The 25,226-nt window shown below is 38.4% G+C and overlaps 1 protein-coding gene and 1 pseudogene across 35 annotated transcripts in view; one reads left to right on the top strand and one right to left on the bottom strand.

The window, feature by feature from the left end:
• SPIDR (scaffold protein involved in DNA repair) overlaps positions 1-25,226 on the bottom strand; it is a 475,230-nt gene that overhangs the window by 183,332 nt on the left and 266,672 nt on the right. The window lies entirely within an intron of this gene.
• LOC104007597 (small ribosomal subunit protein eS4, X isoform-like) lies at positions 4,639-5,235 on the top strand (annotated as a pseudogene).

Raw genomic sequence — 25,226 nt, 5'->3', positions numbered from 1 at the left:
GACTACTGGGTACATAACGAAATGAAGGCAGAAATAAAGATGTTCTCTGAAACCAATGAGAACAAAGGCACAACATACCAGAATCTCTGGGACACATTCAAAGCAGTGTGTAGAGGGAAATTTACAGCATTAAATGCCCACAAGAGAAAGCAGGAAAGTTCTAAAATTGACACCCTAACATCACAATTAGGGTGAACTAGAGAAGCAAGAGCAAAAAAATTCAAAAGCTAGCAGAAGGCAAGAAATAACTAAGATCTGAGCAGAACTGAAGGAGACAGAGACACAAAAAACCCTTCAAAAAATTAATGAATCCAGGAGCTGGTTTTTTGAAAGGATCAACAAAATTGATAGACCGCTAGCAAGACTGATAAAGAAGAAAAGAGAGAAGAATCAGATAGACGTAATAAAAAATGATAAAAAGGATATCACCACCGATCCCACAGAAATACAAACTATCATCAGAGAATACTATAAACACCTCTACACAAATAAACTAGAAAATCTAGAAGAAATGGATACATTCCTGGACACATACACCCTCCCAAGACTAAACCAGGAAGAAGTTGAATCTCTCAATAGACCGATAACAGGCTCTGAAATTGAGGCAATAATTAATAGTCTACCAACCAAAAAAAGTTCAGGACCAGATGGATTCACAGCCAAATTCCACCAGAGGAACAAAGAGGAGCTGGTACCATTGGTTCTGAAACTATTCACATCAATAGAAAAAGAGGGAATCCTCCCTAACTCATATTATGAGGCCAGCATCATCCTGATACCAAAGCCTGGCAGAGACACAACAAAAAAGGAGAATTTTAGACCAATATCCCTGATGAACATCCATGTGAAAATCCTCAATAAAATACTGGCAAACCAAATCCAGCAGCACATCAAAAAGCTTATCCACCACGAGCAAGTTGGCTTCATCCCTGGGATGCAAGGCTGGTTCAACATACGCAAATCAATAAATGTAATCCATCACATTAAACAAAACCAAAGACAAAAACCACATGATTATCTCAATAGATGCAGAAAAGGCCTTTGACAAAATTCAACAGCCCTTCATGCTAAAAACTCTCAATAAATTAGGTACTGATGGAATGTATCTCAAAATAATAAGAGGTATTTATGACAAACCCACAGCCAGTATCATACTGAATGGGCAAAAGCTGGAAGCATTCCTTTTGAAAACCGGCACAAGACAGGGATGCCCTCCTTCACGACTTCTATTCAATATAGTGTTGGAAGTTCTGGCCAGGGCAATCAGGAAAGAGAAAGAAATAAAGGGTATTCAATTAGGAAATGAGGAAGTCAAATTGTCCCTGTTTGCAGATGTCATGATTGTATATTTAGAAAACCCCATTGTCTCAGCCCCAAAGATCCTTAAGCTGATAAGCAACTGCAGCAAAGTCTCAGGATACAAAATCAATGTGCGAAAATCACAAGCATTCCTATATACACCAATAACAGACAAAGGGAGAGCCAAATCATGAGTGAACTGCCATTCACAACTGCTTCAAAGAGAATAAAAAACCTAGGAATCCAACTTACTAGGGATGTGAAGGACCTCTTCAGGGAGAACTACAAACCACTACTCAATGAAATAAAAGAGGACACAAACAAATGGAAGAACATTCCATGCTCATGGATAGGAAGAATCAATATCGTGAAAATGGCCATACTGCCCAAGGTAATTTATAGATTCAATGCCATCCGCATCAAGCTACCAATGACTTTCTTCACAGAATTGGAAAAAACTACTTTAAAGTTCATATGGAACCAAAAAGGAGCCTGCATAGCAAAGACAATCCTAAGCAAAGTCACCAAAGCTGGAAGTATCACACTACTTGACTTCAAACTACACTACAAGGCTGCAGTAACAAAAACAGGATGGTACTGGTACCAAAACAGAGATACAGACCAATGGAATAGAACAGAGCCCTCAGAAATAATACCACACATCTACAACCACCTGATCTTTGACAAATCTGACAAAAACAAGAAATGGGGAAAAGATTCCCTATTTAATAAATGGTGCTGGGAAAACTGGCTAGCCACATGTAGAAAGCTGAAACTGGATCCCTTCTTTACACCTTATACAAAAATTAATTCAAGATGGATTAAAGACTTAAATGTTAGACCTAAAACCATAAAAACCCTAGAAGAAAACCTAGGCAATACCATTCAGGACATAGGCATGGGCAAGGACTTCATGTCTAAAACACCAAAAGCAATGGCAACAAAAGCCAAAATTGACAAATGCGATCTAATTAAACTAAAGAGCTTCTGCACAGCAAAAGAAACTACCATCAGAGTGAACAGGCAACCTACAGAATGGGAGAACATTTTTGCAATCTACTCATCTGAAAAAGGGCTAATATCCAGAATCTACAAAGAACTCAAACAAATCTACAAGAAAAAACAACCCCATCAAAAAGTGGGTGAAGGATATGAACAGACACTTCTCAAGGGAAGACATTTATGCAGCCAACAGACACATGAAAACATGCTCATCATCACTGGCCATCAGAGAAATGCAAATCAAAACCACAATGAGATACTATCTCACACCAGTTAGAATGGCAATCATTAAAAAGTCAGGAAACAACAGGTGCTGGAGAGGATGTGCAGAAATAGGAACACTTTTACACTGTTGGTGGGACTGTAAACTAGTTCAACTATTGTGGAAGAGAGTGTGACGACTCCTCTAGGATCTAGAACTAGAAATACCATTTGACCCAACGAGCCCATTACTGGGTATATACCCAAAGGATTATAAATCATGTGCTATAAAGACACATGCACACGTATGTTTATTGCAGCAATATTCACAATAGCAAAGACTTGGAACCAACCCAAATGTCCATCAATGATAGACTGGATTAAGAAAATTGGCACATATACACCATGGAATAATACTATGCAGCCATAAGAAAGGATGAGTTCATGTCCTTTGTTAGGGACATGGATGAAGCTGGAAACCATCATTCTGAGCAAACTATCACAAGGACAGAAAACCAAACACCGCATGTTCTCACTTATAGGTGGGAAGTGAGCCATGAGAACACTTGCACACAGGGTGGGGAACATCAAACACTGGGACATGTCATGGGGTAGGGGGAGAAGGGAGGGATAGCATTAGGAGATACACCTAATGTAAATGATGAATTAATGGGTGCAGCACAGCAACATGGCACATGTATACATATATAACAAACCTGCACGTTGTGCACATGTACCCTAGAACTTAAAGTATAATAAAAATAAATAAACACAAAGAGGAATGAGGATATTCAAACACACAAGAAAGAATATTTCCAGTTGTCTCCTAAAATGATTTTTCATTAGTCCTTTCATCATTCTTACTTTTTCCCTTTTGTTCTGTTTTTTGAGATTAAGTTCCGCTCTGTTGCCCAGGCCGGAGTGCAGTGGTGCAATCGCAGCTGACTGCAACTTCCGCCTCCCAGGTTCAAGTGATTCTCCTGCCTCAGCCTCCCGAGTAGCTGGGATTAGAGGCACCCGTCACCATGCCTAGCTAATTTTTGTATTTTTAGTAGAGACAGGGTTTCACCATGTTGGCCAGGCTGGTCTCGAACTCCTGACCTCGGGTGATCCACCAGCCTCGGCCTCCCAAAGTGATGGGATTACAGGCGTGAGCCACCACATTCAGCCAATTTTTACTTAAAAAGCTTAAGATATCATCTATTTATTCTATTTTCTTCCCTTCTTTGTGTTAATGTGCATGACAGACTTAATCACTGCATATGTAATTATCAATTCACTTCGTATGTATAATTCATGTACCACGAGTTCATACTTTATCATATTAATTATTGAGTTTTAGTTTAAGGCAAAAGCTACTTTTTCTTATCTTCTAATTAACAATAGAAAAACGACAGAAACATTTCCAAACACTTGGAAACTAAACAACACACTCCAAAATATCTATGAGTCAAACAGGAAGTCTCAGGAAATTAAAAAAAAATACATTAAACTGAATGAAAATGAAAAGATTACATATCAAAATTGGTGGCATGAAGCGAAAGCAGTGCTGAGAGGGAATTTTATAGGGCTAAATGCATATATGAGCTCTTTCCGTGCCTAATGCAGCCATGGCTGGTGGTCCCAAGAAGCATCTAAAGTGGGTAGCAGCTCCAAAACACTGGATGCTGGATAAATTGCCCAGTGTGTTTGTTCATCGTCCATCCACCAGTCCCCACAAGTTGAGAGTGTCTCCCCGTCATCATTTTCCTAAGGAACAGACTTAAGTATGCCTTGACAGGAGGTGAAGTAAAGAAGATTTGTGGCCCACCGTGGCAGCTCATGCCTGTAATCCCAGTACTTTGGGAGGCTGAGTCGGGCGGATCACGAGGTCAAGAGATCAAGACCATCCTAGCCAACATGGTGAAACTGTGTCTCTACCAAAAATACAAAAATTAGCTGGGCGTGGTGGTGGGCACCTGTAATCCCAGCTACTCAGGAGGCCGAGGCTGAGCCAGGAGAATTGCTTAAACCCAGGAGGTGGAGGTTGCAGTGAGCCAAGATCATGCCACTGCATTCCAGCCTGGCGACAGAGCGAGACTCCGTCTCAAAAATAAATAAATAAATAAAAAATATATTAAAAAAGAGAATATTTGCATGCAGTGGTTCATTAAGATCGATGGCAACGTTCGAACTGATATAACCCACCCTGCTGGATTCACAGATGTCATGGGCATTGACTAGATGGGAGAGAATTTTCGTCTCATCTATGACACCAAGGGTTGCTTTGCTGTACATCGTGTTACACCTGAGAAGCCCAAGTACAAGTTGTGCAAAGTGAGAAAAATCTTCGTGGGCACAAAAGGAATCCCTCATCTGGTGACTCATGATGCTCGCATCATCTGCTACCCTGATCCCCTCCATCAAGGTGAATGATCCCATTCAGATTGATTTGGGAACTGGCAAGATCACTGATTTCATCAAGTTTGACACTGGTAACCTGTGGATGGTGACTGGAGGTGCTAACTTGGGAAGAACTGGTGTCATTACCCACAGAGAGAGGCACCCTTGATCTTTTGATGTGGTTCATGTGAAAGATGCCAATGGCAACAGCTTTGCCACCTGGCTTTCCAACGTTTTTGTTACTGGCAAGGGCAACAAACCATTAATTTCTCTTCCCCGAGGAAACGTATACGCCTCACCATTGCTGAAGACAGAGACAAGAGACTGGCAGCCAAACACAGCAGTAGGTGACATGGTCTCTTGGTGACAAATTAGATCTTTGTACATAATTAAAAATAATGTGGCATGATTAATAAAAATAAATTTAAAAAGATGTGTATACGAGAAAAGGTTCAAATCAACAATCTAGGCTACCTCTCCAGGAACTTAGGAAAACAAGAGCAAAATAAACCCACAGCAAGCTGAGAAAAGGAAATAATAGATTAGAGCAGAAATCAATGAAGCTGAAAATAAAAAATGAAGAAAATTCACGAAACAAATCTGGTTCACGGATAAGATCAATAAGATTGACAAATGTCTAGCAAGACTGACAAAGAAACAGAGAACATGCGAATTACCAATATCTGGAGTGAAAAAGGGAATATCACTATAGACCATGTAGACATCAAAAGGATAACAAGGGAATACTATGGACAAGTCTGCACACAAAATTTGACATGTTAGGTAAAATAAACCAGTTCCTTGAAAAAATACAAACTACCACAAGTCACCCAATATAGAACTGATTATTTGAATAGCCCTATGACTACTAAGTAAATTGATACTGTGATTTCAAAATTTCCCAAACAGGTATCTCCAGGCTCAGACACCTTCATTATTGAATTCTACCAAACACTTAAGAAACAATTAGTATCAATTCTCCATAATCTTTTTCACGAAATAGAAGAGGAGGGAATACTTCCCAATCCATTTTATGAACCTAGAATTATGCTGGTATCAAAACAAAAGAGTACAAAAACTATAGGCCAATATGCTTTATGAATATAGATGTAAAAATCCTTAGCAAATAAAATTCAGTAATATGTAAAAAATATATATACATCATAACAAAGATGAGTTTATTCCAGGGATGCAAGGCTAGTTCAACATTTGAAAATCAATCTATGTAATCTACCACATTAAATTATAAAGAAAAAATCATATGATCACATAAATCAGTACAGAAAAACCACTTGACAAAAATAAACACCCTCTCATGTTAAAACTTCTCAGAAAACCAGAAATTGAGGGAAATTTCCTCAATTTGGTAGAGAACATCTATAAAAAACCTATAGTTAACATTATATTTATTGGGGAAAGACTGAAAACTTTCCTCTAAGATTAGGAACAAGCCAGAATGTCTATTCTCACTTCTGCTATTCAGTGTAGTACTGGAAGTTCTAGCCAGTGCAATAAGGCAAGAAAAGGAAAGAAAGGGCGTACAGATCAGAGAACAAGAATTAAACTAAACCTATTTACAGATGACATGATTGCCTATGGAGAAGTTATGAAAGAATCTACAAAAAACTTCTAAAACTAATAAATGAGTTCAGCAAAACTGCAGGGCACAAAAATCAACACACAAAAATCAATTATATTTCAATATACTAGCAAACTAGAATACATGGACACCAAAATTTTAAAAAACAACACTTTTTATAATTTTAGAAAAAGAAAGAAAAAAAGGCCGGGCACAGTGGCTCACACCTGTAATCCTAGCACTTTGGGAGGCCAAAGAGGGCGAATCACTTAGGTCAGGAATTCGAAACCAGCCTGGCCAATATTGTGAAACCCCATCTCTACTAAAAATACAAAAATTGGCTGGAAATCGCTTGAACCCAGGAGGCAGAGGTTGCAGTGAGCTGAGATCGCACCACTGCACTCCAGCCTGGGCGAGACAGTGAGACTCCGTTTCAACAACAACAACAAAAAAAAAAAAAAAGAAAGAAAGAAAGAAAGAAAAGATAAAAAGAAAGACTTTGGTGTAAATCTAACAAAATACCTGTAAGAGCTGTATGCTAAAGCTACAAAATGCTAATGAAAGAAATAAAAGAAGAATCATACAAATGAAGAGTCATACTGTGCTCATGAACTGAAAGACTTCATTATGTCATATAATTAGTAGTTCAATTCTTTCCAAAATAATATACATTTAACGCAATTCCTACTGAAGTTCCAGAAGATTTTTTTGTGGAGATAAAATTACTCTAAAATTTATATGACAAGGCAAAGGAACTAGAACAGCTAAAACAATTTTGAAAAAGAATACAGTGCTATGAACGTGATTTCAAGACATACAGCTTCTGTAGTCATGACTGTGTGATGGTACAAAGAAACACACACAACGATCAACGGAACAGAACACCCAGAAATAGATCTATGTGATTTTTGACAAAGGTGCAAAAAGCAATTCATTGAAGGGAAGAAGTCCTTTTCAACAAATGGTGGAGAAATTGGACACCCACAGGCAAAAAACAGAAAAACCAAAACCTTCCACCTAAGTCTCACACCTTATATGAAAAGTAACTCAAAATAGATCATCGAGTTAAATACAAAATGACACAGGAGAAAATCTTTTGGATTTACAGCTACGTGAAGAGTTCTTAGACGTGACATCAAAAACACAATTCATAAAAGGAAAAATTGGTAATTTGAACTTCATTAACATTAAAACTTATTCTGGTAGACCTTGTTGAGAAGATATGAAAAATATAAGCTAGAGATTGCAATTAAGGACTAGTATCCAGAATATATTAAGAACCCTCAAAATTTCACAATAAAATAGCAAACAATCCAATTAGAAAATGAGCAAAAAACAAGAACACATATTTCACCGAAGAGAATAAATAAATGGCAAATGAGCACATGAAAAGATGCTTGATGCCATTAGCATGCAAAATAAAAATAAAACCCTAAGCCTCCCAACCAACTGAACAGAACCCTCTTGGCCAAAGGGACCCCAGAGAAACCCTAAAAAACAAAGTCCTGGGCCATGATAGGATAAGAGGTTGGTTACGCCTCAGTATGCTCCTTCCTTATTAACCTTTAACCAGAATTCTTCCCTAAGGAGTAAGCGGAAACCAACTCCAGAAAACAAGAAACAGATGATTCATTCCTTTATCGCCTTCAGCCAATTATCTGAGGCCAAAACCAGGCTCCCTCTCCCTCTTTGAAGTTTTGATGTGACAGCCCACCAGCTTGACAATGCATCCCTTCCTAAAAACTGACCACCATATCTCTGGACCAGTTCTAACTGACTAGCAGAGGATGTGCTATGAGCGTTTTCAGGTCCTCTGTTTCACCTTTTGATGCCAGAGGGCCAAAAATTCCACCCCTGGATCATGCTAATGGCATCATTTTTTTAATATGTGACCTATGAAGAGGCATGAAGCTCAGTTGTGCTTTTTTCATAAATCTTCATGACTCCTTCTATAGCTAAATTTGAATATGTATACTTAGCCAACCCATTGGGCATAAATACCTGTGTTAGGCTTTCCTCTCTTAAATTGCTTGTTCTCAGCTTTTGCCAAAGGCTACATTTCCCAGCCAGCAGTGTGCCACCCTTTATGAGAAATAAAGCTCTTCTTTCCAAATTTTTGAACCTCATGATTCTTCAGTTGACAAACCACAATGAGATATCACTATCTATCTATCAGAATAAAAATTTAAAAATAGTGACAACATCAAATGCTGGTATGGAGAAACTGGATCACTCACACATTACTCGTGGCAATGTAAAATGAAATAGCCACTCTAAAAACCAGTTTGGCAGTTTCTTAAACAACTAAACATGCAACAACAATAGGACTCAGCAATTGCACTCTTGGGTATTTATCCCAGAAAAGTGAAAACTTACCTTCACACAAAAACCTGTAGACAAATGTTCATACCAGCACTATTCATAAAAGTTGGACGTCCTTCCATGGGTGAATAGTTAAACAAACTGATATACCCCCATGCCAGGGACGTCCACTCTGCAGTAAAAAGTAACTACTTATACATGCAACAACTGGGATGAATCTCCAGAAAATTATCCCAAGTGAAAAAAGCCAATTTCAAAAGGTTACAAACTATATGATTCCATTTCCATAGCATTATTGAAATGCAAAATAATAAGAACATAAAATAGACTAGCAATTGCTAGGGGTTCTGGAGGGTGACAGGGTGGAAGAAAATAGTATGCCTATGAAAAGTGGCAGGAAGGATCCTTTGGTGTTGAAACTATTATATCTTGACTACATTCATAACAAGATCTGGTTTTTACATTGTATGACAGTTCTGCAATATATTACCCTTAGTGGAAACTGGGTAAAGGATACATAGGATCTTTCTGTATTACTTTTCACAACTGCATGCGAATCTACAATTACCTCAAAATAAAAAGTTTAATTAAAAATCTCTGCACTTGGATGCCTCTCATCAGCTCCAGGTGTATACATTAATTGAAAGATTTTCAAGCAGGGGAAGTGCTTTGATTTACTTTTTTAAAAAAAATCCTTAGCTACTGTGTGGAATCTGAATTAGAAACCAGTGGGACAGGTATTCCAAGGGAGCGGTAAGTCTTCTTTAACGTCAGCTTCCCCTTCAGAAATATCTGCTCTGATCCCTTATCACTCTCCAGTCACTCACGCAACTCTGGGCATTCACAGGGTCTCCTCGGATTTGCCTCTGGTTACATTCACCACAACCCTCATCCAGGTACCCATAAAGTAACAACTGGTTGGCAACCACCCACCCAGCCCAGAATTTTCTCTTTCACAATCTTAGTCATTAGAAAATGAAAGTTAATCTCTGGTGTACATGGGGATGTTAGACAAAGATTAAAAAAAAAAAAAAAGAAAATGACAGTTAAGACGACGTTGCTTACAGAAATCTTCTTCCTTAATTAACTTTGCTGTAGTTTCTTCTTGAGACTTTGTAGACCTTCATTTGATCAGGAGAGACAGCAAGTGCATGTGTGTAACTGATTTGACTGGGGTTTCCAGAATGTGCCTGGGGGACTTTCAGTAAAGATCAGATAGAAGTATGTGTATGCATGTGGATTAGGTAAGTATAGTATAAACATATTTATTTTTCTGAGATGGAGTCTCACTCTGTCGCCCAAGCTGGAGTGCAGTGGTGCAATCTCGGCTCACTGCAGCCTCAGCCTCCCGGGTTCAAGCAATTCTCCCACTTCAGCCTCCCGAGTTCAAGCAATTCTCCCACCTCAGCCTCCCGAATAGCTGAGACTACAGGTGTGCACCACCAAACTCAGCTAATTTTTTTGTATTTTTAGTAGAGATGGGGTTTCACCATGTTGGCTAGGCTGGTCTTGAACTCCTGACCTCAGGTGATCCACCTGCCTTGGCCTCCCAAAGTGTTGGGATTCCAGGTGTGAGTCACTGTGCCCAGCCCACATTTTCTTCTAATAATTGATAATTACTGTAAAAATAAGATACAACTACTATATTTCTGAGCTTTTATGTGAAATGTGCAAGAATTGCCACAGGCCTAATTCTGAGTGTTGCTAGCATTAACATAAAGGAAAATCACCTACTAAATATAGTAAGTTTTAAAAGTTCTTCTATTCACTATATTTTAAACTGTTTCAAAAGTATTTCCCTTCCCATGGGAAGATATATACACTATTGTGGTGAAAAGCAAGTGTCTGAGTCAGAAAGACCCAGGCTGGAGCCCCAGCTCAGCATCTTACTGGTGGTATAGACATGAGCAAGTTTCCTCACCTGTAAAACAAAAATGGCTCCAATTTCTAACTCTTAGGATTATTGTGAAGATTGAATAAGATAATTCATGTAAATAATTCAGTACAAAGACAGGTTGGTAGTATGTTCTTTTAAGAGTGTTAATTGGTTGGGCGCAGTGGCTCGTGCCTGTAATCCCAGCATTTTGGGAGGCCGAGGAAGGCGGACCACTTGAGGTCAGGAGTTCAAGACCAGCCTGGTCAACATGGTAAAACCCCACCTCTATTAAAAATACAAAAATTAGCCAGGTGTGATGGTAGACACCTGTATTCCCAGCAACTTGGGAGGCTGAGGCAGGAAAATCGCATGAACCTGAGAAGTAGAGGTTGTAGTGAGCTGAGACTGCGCCACTGCACTCCAGCCTAGGCAACAGAGTGAGACGCTCAAAACAAGAGTGTTAATTAAAACCACTGTTTTTTTAATAAAGTAAAATCAGAAAAATTCCATTATCCATTAACTCACTTAATAGTTATTTCATGAATACCTACTATGTCCCAGTCACACAGTTTCATAAAACAGGCCCTGACTTAAAGCTGACTACCTATCTAGGGGCAATGGGGGAAAGACAAGAAGAAAACGAAGAAGAAAATGACCACAGAGGGTGGTAAGTAGTACTGGCAATACTGTAAATCATTCAGATGAGAAGCATGCCTTGGAAGATAGTCTTCTAAACTAAAGATGTAGTTAGAGAAAGTTCCTAAGAGGAGACAATGCCCAGCCTTGGTAGGCTGGCCACAGGGGCAGAAGAGGGCTAGGGACTGCCTAAAAGAGGGTCAAAATATTTTATTGTCGTTTTGCAATTATATATTTTTTTGAATGCTTTTCCTGGTAAAATAAGTTTTCAAAAAATATCATCCTGTAGTAACAGGGATACTTTTTAAATAAAACTCAAAAGTAAGTTAAAATAACCAATTTTACTTTCTTTTTCACTTATTTGAATATAAAAAGTTAGCAAATTCTTTTTGGATGACATCAATATTTATTTTCCCCTATGCTTCAGGCTGGCCTACACACTCTCCATCAAAGGAGAAACCGCGAGAACAATTTTATTGCTTCTGTTTCATTGGAAGTTTTGGTCCTAAATTAGCCTTATAACCTTCTTATGATATTATTCAAAAAAGTGTTTAGGATTCAAACCTTGTCTCACCACAGTCCCTCAAACTGTGAACTACACAAGTTCCAAGGGTTTATTTACCTCCTATCAAGCATAATGTGGGGGAATAATACAGTCAACTTGGAGCAATAAATTCAGCAAAACTGTGCTTCCCTTTTCCTCTTATTTGCTGTCTCTCAGGGCCACAGAATATTTTTACTTCTTTCTTTAAAAGTTGGGTTAGGATAAGAAGGAAGCCAGTCCAATCCATAATCCATGCACTAGAAAGGCCAGGCCAGCTTCCCACCATGGAGAGAGAGGAACCCAGCTGCTAGCAGACAGTCCTAACAAGGCTGCAGGTCTCATAACAAGCACTCAAACCAACACCTGATAGCATCCCTTGGGAAAAGGGTTTTTTTTTTTTTTTTTTTTTTTAAAGAAGAAAAGTGAAGGGCCTTAACATTGTCAGGTATGCACCAAACCCCACTTCCCAGGACTGAATACAGTCCCCTCTTGGACACGAGTCTTGATTTATAAAGCATTTACATGAGTGGATTAGAAAAACACCAGAATAACAGTCAAGTGGCCAAAGGACATGGCCAGAAAAACCACAAAAAAGGACATATGAAATGCTTGAAAAAGTGTTCAATCTCTTTAATTTAAAAAATGCAAATTAAAATGAGATGTCATTTATCTTCTAAAGTGAAATAAAATAACAATTAATAACATTGAAAAGTCTCAGCACTGCCTTGAGCCCCAGGTAGGATGGGCCCTGTGTGGTCCTTGTCTGGCTAAGGGAGGTGGCCTCGCTCTGGGCACTGCATACCCACCGTCTCTTCTGTCCCTTTTAATGATGTAAGAAACGACTTACATATGATGGTGTGCTGATAAGGAAAAAATTACCAGTATATAAAATCTTAATATATTTTTAAAAAGGTTAATCTCTGCTAGTGCAGTAATGGGTAGTTTCTAGTCTCTTTATCTATCACATCTCTCAGCATTTTTTTCAAATATCCCACAATAGGCCGGGCACGGTGGCTCACGCCTGTAATCCCAGCACTTTGGGAGGCTGAAGCGGGTGGATCACCTGAGGTCAGGAGTTCGAGACCAGCCTGGCCAACCTGGTGAAACCACGTCTCTACTAAAAAAACAAAAATTAGCTGGGCGTGGTGGCAGGTGCCTGTAATCCCAGCTACTTGGGAGGCTGGGGCAGGAGAATCACTTGAACCTGGGAAGCAGAGGTTGCCGTGAGCCAAGATCGTGCCACTGAACTCCAGCCTGGGTGACAGAGTGAGACTCCGTCTCAAAAAAAAAAAAAGAAAAGAAAAGAAAAAAGGCAAAACCAAAACAAATATCCCACAATAATCATTTCTTGCCCTTATTATTGGAAACAAATAAATCTATTCATAAAGAGAAAAATATGATTCAATTTATATAAATTTCCTTTTGAAGGCTTTGTTTTTATATCTCTATTTTATAAAGCAAGACAGAGAGCTATATCAAATTTATAGAGGCAAAACCTGAAAACTCAAATATTAAATATAATTACTTGGACCAGAATAAAGCTGCTCAAAACCGAGAAAGAAAAACAGCAGTGTCTGACAATGAACATTAATGTACTTACTTTGTTCTTTTTTTTTGAGGCAGAGTCTCACTCTGTTGTCTAGGTTGGGGTGCAGTGGCATGATCTCGTCTCATTGCAACCTCCACCTCCCAGGTTCAAGCAATTCTCTCGCCTCAGCCTCCCTAGTAGCTGGGACTACAGGCACCTACCACCACACCCTAGCTAATTTTTGTATGTTAGTAAAGACGGGGTTTCACTATGTTGGCCAGGCCGGTCTCGAACTCCTGACCTCAGGTGATCTATTGCCTTGGCCTTCCAAAGTGCTGGGATTACAGGCGTGAACCACCACGCCCAGCCTTAATTTATTTTCATAGTATTTTCTCCTTCCAAAGTTAATCTTCTCAGCAACCTCTGGGAACTCCTATTTTTTCTTTATTTTTATTTTGAGATGGAGTCTAGCTCTATTGCCCAGGCTGGAATACAGTGGCACAATCCCGGCTCACTGCAACTTCTGCCTCCCACGTTCAAGCAATTCTCCTGTCTCAGCCTCCTGAGTAGCTGAGATTATATGCGCGAGTCACCACGCCTGACTAATTTTTGTATTTTTAGTAGAGATGGGGTTTCACCGTTTTCCAGGCTGGTCTCGAACTCCTGACCTCAAATGATCCGCCCGCCTCAGCCTCCCAAACTGTTGGGATTACAGGCGTGAGCCACCATGTCTGGCCCTGTTTTTTCATTCTTTAAAAAATTAATATACTAATTTTTAGAGTAGCTTTAGGTTTATGAAGAAATGAAGCAGAAACACTGAGAGTCCCCATATACCCTCTCACCTATCTCAGTTTCCCTATTAACATCTTGCATTAATGTGATATATTTATTACAGCTGGTGAGCCAATATTGACACATTATTGAGTAAAGTTCATAGTTTACATTGGGTTCACTCTTCGTGTTGTACAGGTCTATGGGTTTTGGCAAATGCATAATGACACGTGTCCACCATTACAGTATCATACAGAAGTTTCACTGCTCTAAACATACCCTGTCCACCACCTATTCATCTCTCCCTCCCTCTAAACCCCATGGATCTTTTTAACATTTCCATAGTTTTGCCTTTTCCAGAATGTCAGTTAGAATTATACAGCATGCAGCCTTTTTAGATTGGTTTCTTTCACTTAGCAATATGCATTTAAGGTTCCTCTATGTTTTTTCATGGCTTGACAGCTCATTTCATTTTGTCACTGAGTAATATTCTATTGTGTGGATGAATATGCACCAGTATGTTTATCCATTCACCTACTGGAGACATCTCAGTTACTTCCAAGTTTTTGGTAATTATGAATAAAGCTGCTATAAGCATTTATGTTCATGTTTGTATAGGCATGCTTTCAACAATTATTTGGATAAATATCAAAAAGTGCAATTGCTGGATCATATGGTAAGAATATGTGTATTTTTGTAACAAAGTGCTGAAGTGCCTTCCAAAGTGGCTGTTCCAATTTGCACTTCCATCAGCAATGAATGATAGTTCTGTTCTTCCATATCCTTCCCTACATTTGGTGTTGTGTGTTTTGACTGTTAGCCATTCTAACAGATGTCTAGTGGTATCTCATTGCTGTTTCAATTTGCAATTCCTGATGACACATGATGTCAAGCATCTTTTAATGTGATTATCTGCCATCTGTACATCTCCTTAATGAGTTGTCTGTTCAGAGCTTTTATTAATTTTTTAATTGGGTTGTCTGTTTTCTTACTGAGTTTTAAAAGTTCTTAGTATATTCTGAGTACAAGTTCTTTACAAGATATGTGTTTTAAAGACTTTCTCCCAGTCCATGGCTTGTCTTCATTGTCTTAACAGTGTCTTTCACAGAGCAGAATTTAAAAATTTTAACAAAGTTCATCTTGTAAACTTTTTCTCTCACAGATAGTGCCTTTGGTCACTGCCAAACTTAAAGTCATCTAGATTCTCTTCTATCTTATATTCTAGTTTTATAGTTTCACATTTTACATTTAGGTCTATGATCTATTTTGAGTTGCTTTTTGGTGTAAGATCTGTGTCTAGATTCATTCTTTTTTATGTAGATGTTCAGGTGTTCCAGCACAATTTCTTGAAAAGATTATTTTTCCATTAAATATCCTTTGCTTCTTTGTCAAAGATCAGTTGACTATATTTATGTCAATTTCTTGTTCTACATTTTGTTCCACTGACCTATTTGGCTATTCTTTTTCCTGTATCACTGCCTTGATTACTTACAATAATTCTTGAAGTTGGATAATGTCACTTCTCTTTGTTCTCTTTCAGTATTGAGTCGGCTATTGTAGGTATTTTGCATTTCAACAGAAACTTTAGAATCAGTTTGTTGATAACCATGAAATAACTTATAGGCATTTTGATTGGAATTACACTGAATCTACAAATCAAGTTGGGAAGAACTGACATCTTAATAACGTTGAGTCTTCTTATCTATGAACGTGGAATACCTGTTTAGCTCTTCTTTGATTTCTTCATCAGAATTTTGTACATTTCTTCATGTAGATCTTATATATATATTTTTTTAGATTATACCTGTTTGATTTTTTTGATGCAAATGTAAATGGCATTGTTTTTATTCTCTAATTGTTCATTGCTAGTATATAAGTAACTGACTATTACATATTAACATATTCTGCAGCCTTGCTATAATCACATCCTAGGTTCAGGAATTTTTTGGTGATTCTCTGGAATTTCTACATACATAATCACGTTATCTGCAAATAAGGACAACTTTATTTCATCCCTCACAATCTGTGAGTGGTGAAAAGGGCATCCTTCCTTGTCTTGCTCCTGCTCTCAGTGGGAAAACATCTAGTTTCTCACCATTAAGTATGATGTCAGCTGCAGGTTTCTTTGCAGAGGTTCTTTAACAAGTTGAGGATGTGTCTTCTATTGCTAGTTTGCTGACTATTTTTTTTAACATCAAAAATGGGTGTTGGATTTTGTCGAATCCTTTTCTTCCATCTATTCATAAGATTTGATTTTTCTTCTTTAGCCTGTTGGTGTGATGGATTACATTAATTGTTTTTTGAATGGTAAACTTGGTCAGGGAAGATAATTCTTTTTATATGTGTTAGATTTGATTTGTCAACATGTTAACTATTTATGTATCTACATTCATGAGAGGCACTGATCCTTAGTTTCCCTTTCTTATAACGTCTTTGCCTGATTTTTAATACTGGTCTCATAGAATTAGTTATTTGTTATCTGCAAATAAGGACAGCTTTATTTCATCCCTCACAATCTGTGAGTGGTGAAAAGGGCATCCTTCCTTGTCTTGCTCCTGCACTTAGTGCTTAAGTGTTTCCTTAAGTTTCTATTTTCTGGGAAAGATTATAGAGTACTCCTTCTGCTTCTATTTTCTGGATGAGATTGCAGAAAATAGGTATAATTTCTGCCCTAAATGTTTGGTAGAATTTACCAGTGAACCCATCTGCCCTAAATGTTTGGTAGAATTTACCAGTGAACCCAGCAGTGCTTTCTGCTTGGAAAGGTTATTACTGATTTTCTTTAATAAATGCAGGTCTATTCAGATTATCTGTTTCTCCTTGTGCGAGTTTTGGTAGAGTGTGTCTTTCATGTAATTGGTCTATTTCAACTAGGTTAATGAATTTGTGGGCAGAGAGTTTTCCAAAATATTACTTTATTATCCTTTTAGTATCTATGGGATCAGTAGTAATGGTCACTCTTTCACTGTGGATATTAGTAATTTCTGTCTTTTTTCCTTTTTTCTTAATCTGGCTCCACATTTATCAATTTTATTAATCTTTCAAAGAACCAGCTTTTTTTTTCTGTTGATTTTCTCTAATTTCCTGTTTTCAATTTCATTAATTTCTGCCTAATTTTTCTTTTTAACCTTTATTTTAGGTTTGAGAGTACATGTGAAGGTTTGTTACATAGGTAAACATGGGTCATGGGGGTTTGTTGTATGTATTATTTCACCACTCAGGTATTAGGCCCAGTACCCAACAGTTATCTTTTCTGCTATTCTCCCTCCTCCCACCCTCCCTCTTCAAGTTGACCTCAGTGTCTGCTGTCTCCTTCTTTGTGTTCTTAAGTTCTTATCATTTAGCTCCCACTTTTAAGAGAGAACATGTGGTATTTGGCTTTCTGTTCCTGTGTTACTTTGCTAAGGATAATAGCCTCCAGCTCCAACCATGTTCCTGCAAAAGACATGATCTTGTTCATTTTTATGGCTGCATAGTATTCCATGGTGTATATGTACATTTTCTTTGTCCAGTCTACTGTTGATGGGCATTTAGGTTGATTCCATGTCTTTGCTATTGTGAACAGTGCTGCAATAAACATTCACATGGATGTGTCTTTATGGTATAATGATTTATATTCCTCTAGGCATATACCAAGTGTATTAGTCTGTTCTTATGTTGCTATGAACAAACACCCAAGACTTGGAAATTTATGAAGAGAAGAGGTTTAATCGACTCACAGTTCTGCATGGCTGGGATGGCCTCAGGAAACTTACAATCATGGTGCAAGGCACCTCTTCACAGGGCAGCAGGAGAGAGAATGAGTGCCAGCAGGGGAAATACCAGTCACTCACAAAACCATCAGATCTCATGAGAACTCACTCACTATCACTAGAACAGCACAGGAAAAATGGTCCCCATGATTCAATTACCTCCACCTGGTCCCGCCCTTGACACGTGGGGATTATTGCAATTCAAGGTGAGATTTGGGTGGGGACACAGAGCCAAACCTTATCACCCAGTAATGGGATCGCTGGGTTGAATGGTAGTTCTGCTTTTAGCTCTTTGAGGAATCACCATACTGCTTTCCACATTGGCTGAACTAATTTACACTCCCACCAACAGTGTATTAGGGTTCCCTTTTCTCTGCAGCCTCGCCAGCATCTGTTATTTTTTGACGTTTTAATAATAGCTATTCTGACTGGTGTGAGATGGTATGTAATTGTGGTTTTGATTTGCATTTCTCTAATGATCAGTGATGTTGAGGTTTTTTTCCCCCATATGCTTGTTGGCCACATGTATGTCTTCTTTTGAGAAGTGTCCATTCATGTCCTTTACTCACTTTTTAATGGGTTTTCTCTTGTAAATTTGTTTAAGTTCCTTATAGATGCTGGATATTAGACCTTTGTCAGATGCATAGTTTGCAAATATTTTCTCCCACTCCGTAGGCTGTTTACTCCTTCTAGTTTCTTTTGCTGTGCAGAAGCTCTTTAGTTTAGTTAGATCCCACTTGTCAATTTTTGCTTTTGTTGTGACTGCTTTTGGTGTCTTTGTCATGAAATCTTTGCCCATTCCTATGTCAAGGATGGTACTGCCTAAGTTGTCTTCCAGGGTTTTTATAGTTTGGGATTTTACATTTAATTCTTTAATCCACTTTGAGTTGAGAATTTTTATTATCTTATTTATTAATTATTGGTAAAAATTATTTTGTTCCTTCTATTTATGATTTAATTCACTCTTCTTTTTCTGGTTTCCTAAAGTGGAAGTTTAGATTTACTGATTTAAATATTTTTTCTTTTCTATTGTGTACATTCAATGCTATAAATTTTCTTTACACTGCTTTCACTGAAACTTACAAATTTGGTTATGTTGTATTTTCATTTTCACTTTGTTAAAATATTTTAAATTTCTCTTGGGATTTCTTGATGTGTGTTAGAAGTGTACTGTTTAACCTCCAGGTATTTTGTTACTGAGTTCCAATTTAATTCCATTATGGTCTGAAACATACTCTGTATGATCCTATCATTTAAATTTGCTAAGATGTGTTTTATGGTCCAGAATTTGGTCTGCCTTGGTGAATGTTTTGCATGAGCTTGAGAAGAATGTATATTCTGCTGCTGTTGAATGAAGTATTCTATAAATGTAAATTAGATTCTGTTGATTGTGTTGTTCAGTTCAACAATGCCTTTATTGAGTTCTGCCTGATGGATCTGTCAATTACTTATAAAAGAGTGTTGAAGTCTCCAGCTGTAATAGTGGTTTTGTCTGTTTTTCTTTGCAGTTCTATCAGTTTTTTGCCTTATGTGTTTTAAATCTGTTGTCACATAAATACACATTAAGGGCTGTTACGCCATCTTGGAGAACTGATCCTTTTTCATTATGTAATACTCCCTCTTTATCTTTGATAATTTTTCTTGCTCTAAAATTGGCTTTGTTTGAAATTAATATAGGTACTCCAGCTTTCCTTTGATCAATGTTAGCATCCCTATCTGTGTTTTTATATTTAAAATGAGGTTCTTATAGGCATCTTGTAGTTGAGTTTTATTTTTGTTTAAATCCACTCTGGGCCAGGCGTGGTGGCTCATGCCTGTAATCCCAGCACTTTGGGAGGCCAAGGCAGGTGGATCACCTGAGGTCGGGAGTTCGAGACCAGCCTGATCAACATGGAGAAACCCCATCTCTACTAAAAATATAAAATTAGCCAGGCATGGTGGCACATGCCTGTAATCCCAGCAACTTGGGAGGCTGAGGCAGGAGAATTGCTTGAACCTGGGAGGGGAGGTTGCAGTGAGCCGAGATCACGCCATTGCATTCCAGCCTGGGAAACAAAATAACCAAACACTGTCTCAAAAAAAAAAAAAAAAAATCCACTCTGACAATCTTTGTCTTTTAATTAGAGTTCAGATCACTGATCTTTAAAGCAATTATTGATACAGCAGGACTGATATCTACTATTTGTTACTGTCTTCTATTATTTGCCCTTGTTCTTTCTGTTATTGTATTCTACTCTTTTACTGCCTATAGTTTTAATTGGCCATTTTATATGATTCTATGTTTTTCTTCTCTTAATGTAATAATTTTTGTCGTATGCCACATAATGGTGGTTCAGTAAATGGCAGACTGCATATATGACAGTGGTCCCGTAAGATTATCATGGAGCTGAAAGATTCTTACTGCCTAGTAATGTTGTCCTGAGAAATTGACTAATAAGACTTTCTTGGAACTGGAACAGAAATGCATACCGGAAGAAGAGGTAAGAGAAAAGGAAACTGCAGGAGAAGAAACAGAAGTAGAATCCCCAAGAAAATTCCCACTGAAGGGTTTAGCAGAAGCTTTTACAGACCTCAACAGGCTCCTTAAAAAGTCTTCTGAAAACACAAACCCCAGTACCAAAAGGTTTTCATTAATGTTGAGGAATGTTCACGGTGTATTCTCTGCTTATAAGCAAATCTATGATGATAAAGCAACAAACCAAGTGATCTACCATGGATATATTTCTAAAAGGAATGACATCTCCTCAAGAAGAGCCTCAGGCAGGTCCTTCAGGATATTTTCCAGAAGGCATTGTTGTCATGGGAAATGACAGCTCCATTCACATTACTGCCCATGAAGGCCAGCCAGTGGGACAAGTTGTAGAGGTAGAAGACAGTGTGACATTGATGATCCTGACCCCATGTAGGCCTAGGCTAATGTTTGTGTATCTCCATTTTTAGCAAAAAAACTTTACAAGTTTTTAAAAAAGGTTGGGTACAGTGACTCACGCCTGTAATACCTTTGGGAGGCCAAGGTGGGAAGAACACTTGTGGCTAGGAGTTTGGGACCAACCTGCGCAACATAGCGAGAAACATTTTTTAAAAATAGCTGGGCATGGTGGCACATGCCTGGAGTCCTAACTACTTGGAATGCTTAAGTGGGAGGGTCGCTTGTGCCCAGGAGTTTGAGGCTGCAGTAAGCCATGACTGCGCCACTGCACTCCAGTCTAGGGGATGCACAACCTTGCCTTTAAAAAAAAAAGTTATAAAAAATTTTAATAGAAAAAAATTTTAGAATAGGGATATAAAAAATATTTTTGAAATAATTTTGTACAACTGTACAATGTGTGTTATAAGCCAAGTGTTACTACAAAAGGATAAAAAATTAAGAAAAATTGTGTATGAAGTAAAAAAGTTACAGTAAGCTAAGGTTAATTTATTATTAAAGAAAGAAATGCTTTTTTATAAATTTAGTGTAGCCTAGGTGTTCAGTGTTTATATAAAGTCTACAGTAGTGCATAGTAATGTTCTATACCTTCACATTCACTCACCACTCACTCACTGATGGCCCCTGACCCCAGAACAACTTCCAGTCCTGCAAGCTGCATTACAGGTAAGTGCCCTATAGAGGGGCACCATTTTTAACCTTTATACCATAGTTTTACTGTACCTTTTCTATGTTTAGATTTTTTTTTTTTCTGACACCATGGTTCTAAAGGTGTTTTGTTTTGTATTTGACACAGAGTCTCGCAGTGTCACCCAGGCTGGAGTGCAGAGGCCCGATCTCAGCTCACTGCAACCTCCACCTCCCAGGTTCAAGTGATTCTTGTGCCTCAGCCTCCCGAGTAGCTGGGATTACAGGCAAGTGTCACCACACCCAGCTAGGGTTTCACCATTTTGGCCAGGCTGGTCTGGAACTCCTGGCCTCAAGTTATCTGCCTACTTCAGCCTCCCAAAGTGCTGGGATTAGAGACATGAGCCACTGCATTTAGATATGTTTAGACACACAAATATTTATCATTTTGTTACAATGTTCCATGGTGTTCAGTATAGTTACATGCTATACAAGTGTGTAGCCTAGGAGCAGTAGGCTATACCATACAGCCTAGATGTGTAGTAGGCTATATCACCTAGGCTTGTATAAGTGCCCTTATGATGTCTGCATAATGATGAAATCACCTAATAATGCATTTCTCAGAACATATCCCCATCATTAAGTGATATACGATTGTACTTCCTTTTTTACTTTTTTATGTGGTTCCTCTTGAGTTTGATGTGCATTTAAAAGTAATTCAAGTCCACTTTTAAATAACACTATGCAACTCCATGGGCAGCACAAGTACTTTACAATAACAAAATATTTCTAATTCCTCCTTGTATCTCTTATAATATTGCTGTCATTCATTTCATTTATACATGAACTATGACCACTGAATACATTTTAGCTATTATTTTAAAGAAACTTATGTGTTAGATCAACTGAGGTTTTATTTTACCTACATTTTTTCCTTCACTTATAATCCTCCTTTCTTTATGTATATCTCAATTTCTGATCTATATTATTTTCCTTCCTTTTGAATAATTTCTTTTAACATTTCTTGCAAGGTAGCCTTAGTAGTGACAAATTGTCTCAGTTTTTGTCTGGGCTAGTGTTTTATTTTTTTGTCACCGTTGAAGGATATTTTTGCTAGATATAGGATTCTAAGTTGGTGAGTTTTTTACTTCAATACTTTATTTTTATTTTTTATTTTATTTATTTATTTTTTGAGATGGAGTCTCGCTCTGTTGCCCAGGCGTGCAGTGATGTGATCTCGGCTCACTGCAACCTCCGCCTCCTGGGCTCAAGCGATTCTCCTGCTTCAGCCTCCCAAGTAGCTGGGATTACAGGTGTGTGTCACCATGCCCGGTTAATTTTTTGTATTTTTAGTAGAGATGGGGTATCACCATCACCAGGATGGTCTCGATCTCCTGACCTCATGGTCCTCCTGCCTCAGCCTCCCAAAGTGTTAGGATTACAGGCCCAAGCCACCGGGCCCGGCCTCCTTTAATACTTTAAATATTGTGCTACATCTTTTTGTTTGCAAGATTTCTGAAGGGAAGTCTGATGTAATTCTTATTCTTCTTCCGCTATAGGTGGTATGTTTCTGCCAGCTCCCCCTCTGGTGTTTTTTCTTTGTCTGTAATTTTCTGCAGGTTAAGTATGACATGCTTAAGCGTAGATTTTGTTTTATTTATCCTGTTGGTGTTTAAGCTTCCCGCATCTGTGGTTTGGAACCTATCATTAATTTGGAAAAATTCTTTTTTTGACTTCCTGTCTTTCCTCTCCTCTGGTATTCCCATTACACATATGCCACACCCTTTGCAAATGTCCCACAGTTCTTGAATATTATGTTCCCTTTTTTTTTTCACTCTTTTTTCTTTTTGTATTTTAGTTTTGGGAGTCTTGGTTGACATTTCTTCAAGCTCACTAATTCTTTCAGTGACCATGTCCAGTCTACTGATGAGCCCATCGAAGGCATTCTTCACTTCTGCTATGGTGCCTTCGGTTTCTAGGATTTCCTTTTGATCTTTCCTAGGGTTTCCATTTCTCTCCTTCACCCACCTGTTCTTGCCTGTTGTCCAATCTTCCCTTTAGAGCCCCTAACATATTAATCTTAGGAATTAAAAAAAATCCTAGTCTGATTAATTCTAACACCTCTGCAAAACCAGAGTCTGGTTCTAATGCTTGCTCTGTTTCTTCAAACTGTGACTTATTTGTCTTTTAGAACGCCTAGTAATTTTTTGTTGTTGAAAGCCAGACAATGATATATTGTGTGAGACAGACTGCAGTATAAAGATCTTTAGTATAAGGTTTTAAAACTTCACTTTTCAATATTTTTTCTTTCCCATTTTACATGAGATATGTATTTAAACAAGCAGATGCTGGACTTCTAGGGGAAAGTATCAAGGATTCCTTTCTCACTTCTTTTTTGCAAAGACAGATTGGCCCCATGTGAACAGCTATATAGAAAAAAGTGATGAAACTGTCCTTGGTTTTACAACGATTTATTTTAAAAAATTACAATTATCCAGTGGAACAACATATGTGAGGTTTGTTATTATCATGTTGTTGCTGTTGTTGAAACAGGGAGAGTCCTGGAACAGAAAGATCAGAGCTGGATAAGCAAGCCACTAACGGAGAGAGTCTTTCCACAGAACCAGTATTTTCCCCATCCACTTCTCCATGAGATGTCAATCAAGACACACCATCTCCAAGTAGATAGCTTTTAAAAAAAGATATACCACTGGTAAAAGTAATTTAGGAAAGCAAGAAAACAATGACAGCAATATGCTTGTGTGCCTTCACCATTTCACGTCCATTAAAAGAATAGTAGCTCTCTGTCCAAAGATGGAAATAGAAAAATAAAATAAAACAGTAGCCCACAGGCAACATCTGGTGAACCCAACCAAGACTGGTGCCAGTGGGGGCCATCTGGCGAACCATACTGATCCCAAGCTGGTCGCCAAGGCCAACACCTACAGAGGCTACATCTGGTTGACCTGGCGACTTTAATGATGGGCCGTCTTTATTGTTTGCTAGAGTGTTTTCCGAAGCTAAAATTTTCTCTGGTGTCCATGTTTTTGTCTCCCCTGTTATCTTTGAGTTTCTCTACAGCCTTCTTCTTAAATAAGGTCTGAGATGCTCAGTTCTTTCCATTTTATTCCTCTGTTACTACACAGGAGCCTTGCTGATGTGGTGGTATGGTGTCAGGGTATGGGAGGTGTTCTATAGTCCTATGATGAGGTCTAGGTCTTTAGTAAGGCTGTGCCTCTGGGCTGAGATCTTGACAGGTGCTTCTAAGCTTTTTTCTCCCCAGAGAAACAGGAAGGCTGGAGGAAATCTGGAGTTGGTGTTGGCGTTTTTCCTTCCCCCCAAGTTAACTGGGCTCCAATAAAACTCCAATTGGTCAGACTCTGGTAAAACAGTTTCTCTTGAGGGCTGAATGCTCCGGTATACTGTTAAATGGCTACCTTTCCCTTCCCCCGATACAAGCACAATGGGTTGTTCCCTGATCTTCACAGTGAGAACCTAGCAGGGTTCCTAGACATAGAACATAAAACATAAAACAAAAGTGTGCCCCCTCTCTCCAAGACAGGACCCCCTGGAGTGTAACTTGCAAGCTTGTCCACACCAAGCCTCTGGCAATGTGTGAATTAATTGAAGTTTTCTTAGGCTGCTTCTGAGTTCTGCTGGATACGTCCCCTTCAGGTCTTTTGCTCTGGGAAGCTGTGATTCTCTGTTTATTTGCCTGTCATTTGCTCCAATTTGGGGGGCAGCTGTTTGTTCTGTGACAATTCTCTGATGAAGCTAAAAA

This window comes from Pan troglodytes, chromosome 7, assembly GCF_028858775.2.
Source record: "Pan troglodytes isolate AG18354 chromosome 7, NHGRI_mPanTro3-v2.0_pri, whole genome shotgun sequence".
In the NCBI taxonomy this organism is placed as follows: Eukaryota; Metazoa; Chordata; class Mammalia; order Primates; family Hominidae; genus Pan; species Pan troglodytes.
The sequence above is the reverse complement of the archived record's forward strand: the minus strand, read 5'-3'. Positions and strand labels throughout refer to the sequence as shown.